Consider the following 6,836-nt stretch of genomic DNA (forward strand, 5'->3'; position numbering starts at 1 on the left):
GTATGAGGATAAATTTAGAATGGACTGCTGTGGTTGTTGAATCTGTGAGACTTTGCCTTTTGCTTCACTTTCGAAGGATCATTTTTGCTTCCCAAAAGGAGTTAGTATTGATGTTACCGTATGGTTGAGTAGGTTCTCCCTTTTTCTGCCTCAACTGATTGTGCACAGTCAATATTTAATTTGATCTTTCAGCTCTGTGAGTCATCCACTAAGGTCTTAAAGCCAAGTAAGAAATAGCCCTCTCAAATAGTCTATGGCCACCTGTAGCTTGGAATGTTCTAAGTAAACAAAAAATTAGCTCTTATGAAGTCAAGGAATTTGGATGCCTTTTGAGTGCTCATAGAAGAGGGTAGTTGCTCTGAGTGTGATGGTGCACGTGCTTTTCCTTGGGAGTATCAACATCATCACCATCTTGTGGGTTGGATCTTATTTGCATAGTCAAAAAATTTATCTAATTAATAGCACATCACATGCCACTTGACATCCCTTTGGTGGTTCTTTTTTAATGTGAAACAGAGCAGCAAATCAAAAGGTTGATCTCTTCAATGTGCATACTTGTTGATAGTCTTGGACCGTAGAATCTGTAGAAATGATAAATTGGCAAGCCCAACATATGTAAGAGATGGACAAGCAAGTTTGTCTAACGTAATGAAAACTCTCATGGGAGCTCTATTACAAACCAAGCTAAGAATTGTGAAGAATGCCATTCAGTCCTACCTATGCATGCAAATGTATGCTTCGGATGGAAGTACCATAATTTTGTTATGCACTCCCACTCCATACCATATTTATGCCATTTAATCTTGTGTGAATCATGTCATGTAAACCACCCCAAACAGCCATCTTATGGATGAAAATTATATGGATTCTTAATGCAATCTCTTTTGCTCATGACTATATGTAGATCTCTATTGTAACTTAAATCTAAACATCTTTGTCTTTGTCTATATGCCTTGGGGTTGTCTAAAAGGATGTTAATATGCATTTGTTTCTTTGTGTGGTGCATGCATGTGTGTCATACGCTTACACTTAGTCCTAATGTGATGTGTATATTTTGAGAAAATCTACCCCTCTATTGCAAGGTTTGATAAATTAGCAAAAGTACGGAGAGACCATAGAGACCACATCTACATGAATACATGGAACATAAAATTGCAATTATGGCTGCACCCAAATTGTGTGTGCATGAGCCCTTTTGATGCATGCCATCTTGTTATGAAAAACTATTTAGTAAATCAAAATCAACTTAAATGGGCAAGACAACCATATTTGTACTTGGAAGGGACTTGGGTAGCTATATCAATCCAAGTTACATACCTGAAAACCATACCTTACAATGTGTCTCGATAAGAGTATGCATGTGTCCATATAACATGTACATCCACATCAAGTTCAAAGGGATTTGAACCGTGAGCGTTATGACAATGGTTTACTCTCATAGAAGCCTTTTATTCAAATTCAAAGGGCCTAAGTTACATACCTTAAAATGTGTCTTGATAAGAGTATGCATGCGTGCATGCACCATGCACATTCACATCAAGTTCAAAGGGATTCAAACCGTGAGTGTTATGACATTGGTTCACTCTCATAGAAGCCCTTCATTCAAATTCCAATCAAGTAAACAAGAGTATTGTAATGCTATGAATCGAAATACAAAAGTGATTATGCATGAAATCAAAATTTGCAAGACAATGGATTCATATGACATTTCTCTACCAATGAAATTAAAGTAGATGCATAATTATCTTCCAACAATTTTATATATTTCTTAAAAGAAAAAGACCATTAGGATTGTATGTTCAATTTTACTTCTAAAGTGTACAAGTCATAATACGAAAAGGAGGGTCTTGGATGTGTTGTACTAGTCAACATTGTGGTGCCTAGGGCTTTTCCTATGAACTTTGAGGCATCTTCTTGTCCTATTGAAGTGCGCATAAAATCTATCTCAACCCTTAGTTGTCTTATAATCACAAACCACATAGTCATGACAAAGTGGAGGTCCACTCGATAAAGCAAGTGCATTGAAGTTTAAACAAAGTACATGTCCCTCGTCGTTTCTCCTAAAGGATGCTCTTTTCAATCTTGCTTGACATGCAATAGCAATTTGGATGCCAATGAAGCCATATTTAAGTCATCCTAGCCACATAATGCTTGAGTTTATATCTATCAAGGCTATAGGCAACAATGCACTTATAAGATAGAAACAAAGCCAAATATTGGTTATAGTCCTATGATGAATAGGGAGAGAGAACCATAATAATACATAAATATAAATGAAGGTTGCAAAGTGAGCACTGAGAAGCGCAGAATGAAAAAGTTGGTCAAAAAGGACAACATGAGATCTCTACATGCAAGAGCTTTCAATGGTAGACCTTAATGCATCAAAGTAATAACTATAGAAAATCTACTTAATATTTAGGAAAATGACAAAAACTATTCAAGCAAAATAGACGAAAGGACCTATAAATCTTAATAATTAATGCTTGCAACAAAACTAACCAAATATCCTCATGTAAGTGTTCACGACTGATCCATGTAAGTGACTATGCTCGATAAGGAGCGAGTTGTGCCATTGTGATGGTTCTTGGCAAGACCAACAATCTTGTTGTTCAAGGCAAGATAAAGACCATTTTGACCATGACAGTGGAAATCGCCTCTTGTAACAATAGAAAATTTTTAAGTGACCATGCTTCAATTATTTCAAAAGTGCCATAATAGAATCCACAATAAATGTACATTACCGCTTTATGATTTATATTTCCGTGCATACTCACAGGGAGAACCTACAAAATCATCAACATCTTGTAAGTTTAGGAATTTGCAAGACAAGAAGTGCTCGAAGAAAATAAGTCTTGTAGAGACATAGAAGATATGAGCAAATTGTGTTTGCCCTATTGAGTATTTCTGTAAGCTTTTGTCAATGCAATGGTTTTTGCACAATCCATTTTGCTACCTAATTCACAAACATTGTTGGAAGGACTTCAAGTATCAAGTGAGAAAGATACAATTTTATTTAAATGGAACTGACTGTTGATAGTTTGATTGAAAATTGAAATTTGACACTAGCATTAACCTCATCCAAAGCATGGTTTGTAGTTGTGTCACATGTTTCAAGTTGCTTGGTTTAAATATTTCTCCATAGTTAAAAAGATGAAATGGCCTATTGATACCAAGTTTTGTTATCAAAACAAAATTTTCGAGTCTAGTCGTGAAGACAACTATATTCGACTATGCCACGCACTTTGCAAGGAACTTCCTCTCTTGTGAAAATGTACATTAGCCTTGGTACGTGTGATCCTATGAGTTGAAAAGTCCTTGATAGTAGTCCCCCTACTCTTTGATTAGACTCTTTACATATTACTAGGTGCTCTATGCCTAGTTTCCTCTCAACGCTTAAGTTTGGCACTTCTTGCCAAACTTTTAAGCACCACTATTACTAGTGTTAACATGTTTCTCTTGGCACTTTGTGCAAGCTGGTATTGTCTCGGTGCTTTGCACTAAAGCATAGTGTTTGCATCCTAATGCACATTTTATGTACTTGAGTGTACATCATCACCTCCACAAAGAGAGAGAGAGAGAGAGAGAGAGAGAGAGAGAGAGAGAGAGAGAGAGAGAGAGAGAGAGAGAGAGAGAGAGAGAGAGAGAGAGAGAGAGAGAGAGAGAGAGAGAGAGAGTATGTGTGTGTGTGTGTGTGTGTGTGCGTGCGCACTTTGAAATTAAAGCCTCAAGTGTAAACCTGGTCTTTTAATCAATGTGTGGTTGATAGTTGTTGGTATTGGCCACTCTAGAACGTCTCTAATCTTGGCCGAATCTACAGAAATTCCTTCCGCTGATATAATGAATCCCAGATATTCAATTTATCGCTTGAAAAATGCACACTTCTTCTTCTTGGCATAAAGCTTGTGTGCCCTCATTGTTTCAAGAACAATGTGAAGTTGGGGTTCATGATCTTCTTCCTGTTTGGAGTAGACTAGGGTATCGTCAAAGAAGACGAGTACAAAGTCATCAAGATAGGAGAATACATTGCCCTTGAACATTAGGAAAGTAGTAATCTAGTGTTGAGGCAACTCCTCACTCAATCATGTAGTGGGACATGTTCTCGTGGCAATTGCATTGATAGCATTTTCATTTCCTTAAAATTGAGGACACAAACATATAGTAAGGGTGAAGTCCAATTATTTAGTCACATCATTTGAACCAAACTTCTTTGCACTATACAAAAACAATGATTTGGACTTCACCAAAGGAGGTATCCCAATGTCAAGAGCCATCTTGATGTTGCTACAATGAGAATAATGAAAAAAACTCCACAAGATTAAAAAACTACTAAATTATTATAAAGAAGCACCTAACAATATATTATTTATATAGGAGACATTAAGAATGTATGAGGTCCATAGCTTTGAGGAAAAATTCAACAATGCATTAATCATTGGACACATTCATGGAGAAACTACAAAGAGATACGCAAATGACTATAGAATATAAAAGTCCCAAAGTTGTAACCAATATAAACTAAACCATAATAGGTATAAACACCTCTTGCACAATGTAGAACCAAAAGCTTTTTGCATAACGTATACTCTACCTAGAACATAGATATTCTAATATTGTGGCACCAATTTCAATGTAAACCAAGGATGGAATAATTTATGAAAGTTCATGTTATCAACATATATGTGATTTAGCATAAAGGCTACAATGTTGATGGGATGTATTGAGTTCTCATCCTAACACCTTCACTTTTGGCTATAATATTTGCATCATGCCTATCATCCCTAACACCATGTTTCCTATCGGTTGGATTTTGCTTCTTATGTCAATCCATCTCTTGGTCTAGACTTCCTTTGTCCTCATTTCTATTAGCACAAATAATATGGTAAAGAAAGCTTGTTAGATCATTTGCATTGATTGTCCATCCAATTTCTAGCTTCAATTGTAGCAAGAGCTTAAACCTCATGCTAGTTATAAATATACTTCTCCTAGCTAAGCCTAAGTGAGGCTAGAATAAGGACATGGAGGACACACACACACACACACACACACACACACACACACACACAGAGCATTGTGTGTGTGTGTGTGTATCAAAATTTTGGATATTGTCAATATTTTGAGAAATAACAAATTGAATCAAAATTTTGACTATATATACATATAAAATATATCAAAGTTTTGAAGATTATTAATATTGAAAATTGGCAAATTCAAATTCCAAATATTGAATCCTTCGCAACAACCAAAGGGCTGAGCGAAGAGCTCAACAATCTTGTTGCCATGACCCTCCTTGTTATAGGTGCCTCCCCCTTCAAATTTGTGATTAAGTGTGTCTATGGGATAAAAAGCTCATATACAGAGATAAAGAAGGCAAGAGTGATTCTAGGGTAGGATGTGGGTGGTCGAGAGGCCAAACACATGGCCTATAAGAGGGATGTGCGCAAGAGGGCATCCCTGAGGACGACACGGCCCCCCCATTCCCCTCCTTGCTTAATATTAGTAAAGATAGAGAAGAGATTAGAGGTTATAGGTTATATGAGTTCTTATCCTCTTAGAGCTTGTCTCTTCTTCCTTGCGACATTTCACCTAGCATTTGCACCTAGTTAGTGCTCACTAAGAAAAATTATCATCATCTTTTTGTCTTTGTGACATTTCACTTAACTTTTACAAAAATTAGATTTTCACAAAGCCAATTTTGCTCGTTGTTTTGAAATTCACTTGACAATAAATCTCACTTTTTTATGTTTTTCAAAATTGGTTTAAGTCTTTGCTCTTTTTCACTGCATCATACCTATGCAAATAAAGAGATCGTTGATGATAATGACAATGATGAGAGAGAGAGAGAGAGAGAGAGAGAGAGAGAGAGAGAGAGAGAGAGAGAGAGAGAGAGAGAGAGAGAGAGAGAGAGAGAGAGAGAGAGAGAGAGAGAGAGAGAGAGAGAGAGAGAGAGAGAGAGAGAGAGAGAGAGAGAGAGAGAGAGAGAGAGAGAGAGAGAGAGAGAGAGAGAGAGAGGCCTTGCCAATCTTCACACCCTATTCTGTTGATGGTTTATAAGTGTAAGGTGTCAAGCATTTGGTGAGCAAGCCTCTTGCCCGAGGGTGGGTGCTCGACATGGCACCCACCCCTTTATTCTCTTGTGTGTGGTGATGAGGGGGTGCCCCTTTCTTCTCTTGCTTGCGGTTTGGGAGGGAAGCCTACCACATGGCACCTTCCCCCACTTCGTATTAGTAATAGTATGGATTTCCTGGCTAGGCACGCAAGGAATGCTAGTTTCCATTTACGAGCCAAAGTCCCATCACGATGGTCCCATGTAGACATATAGATACCTTAACTTCCTTGATGAATGCAAAAGTTAAATGTGCAAAGGAAAAAAGGTGAGATCGATGTTTTGTAGAGTGCACCATTTGGATGTTAAAGCATTTCTTTTTTGAATAGTGTCAATGCATGAGGGATCCAAAATTTGAATGTCTTTTCTTCCTCCTCTTGAGTTTTCATCATGAGAGTGCTACTAAGAGATCAAGCTATGCTATGGGGAGAATGAGATACCCTAATCCACCATTGGGCATTGAGCATACTTCGTTTTGCCATTCGTTGTGGGGTATTTCCCTAATCTCCATGTCTTCATTGATACCTAAGTCATGGTTCACTATTGATTTGGGCATCAGCAATCAACAACACACAGGGTAGAAATGAAATCACAAACCATGAAATAATAAGTTTAGGGTTTTTTACTTGAGCTAGGGGTTGACTAGATCTAATGACAACATGGTTACATGTGTAGGTAATCAACTTTTTAAATTATCTTCTCTCCTTAATTTGAACTTAAAAATATTAAAATT

The sequence above is a fragment of the Lygodium microphyllum genome, chromosome 7 (assembly GCF_053477565.2).
Source record: "Lygodium microphyllum isolate KBCC chromosome 7, Lygodium_microphyllum_v1.1.10, whole genome shotgun sequence".
NCBI lineage: Eukaryota > Viridiplantae > Streptophyta > Polypodiopsida > Schizaeales > Lygodiaceae > Lygodium > Lygodium microphyllum.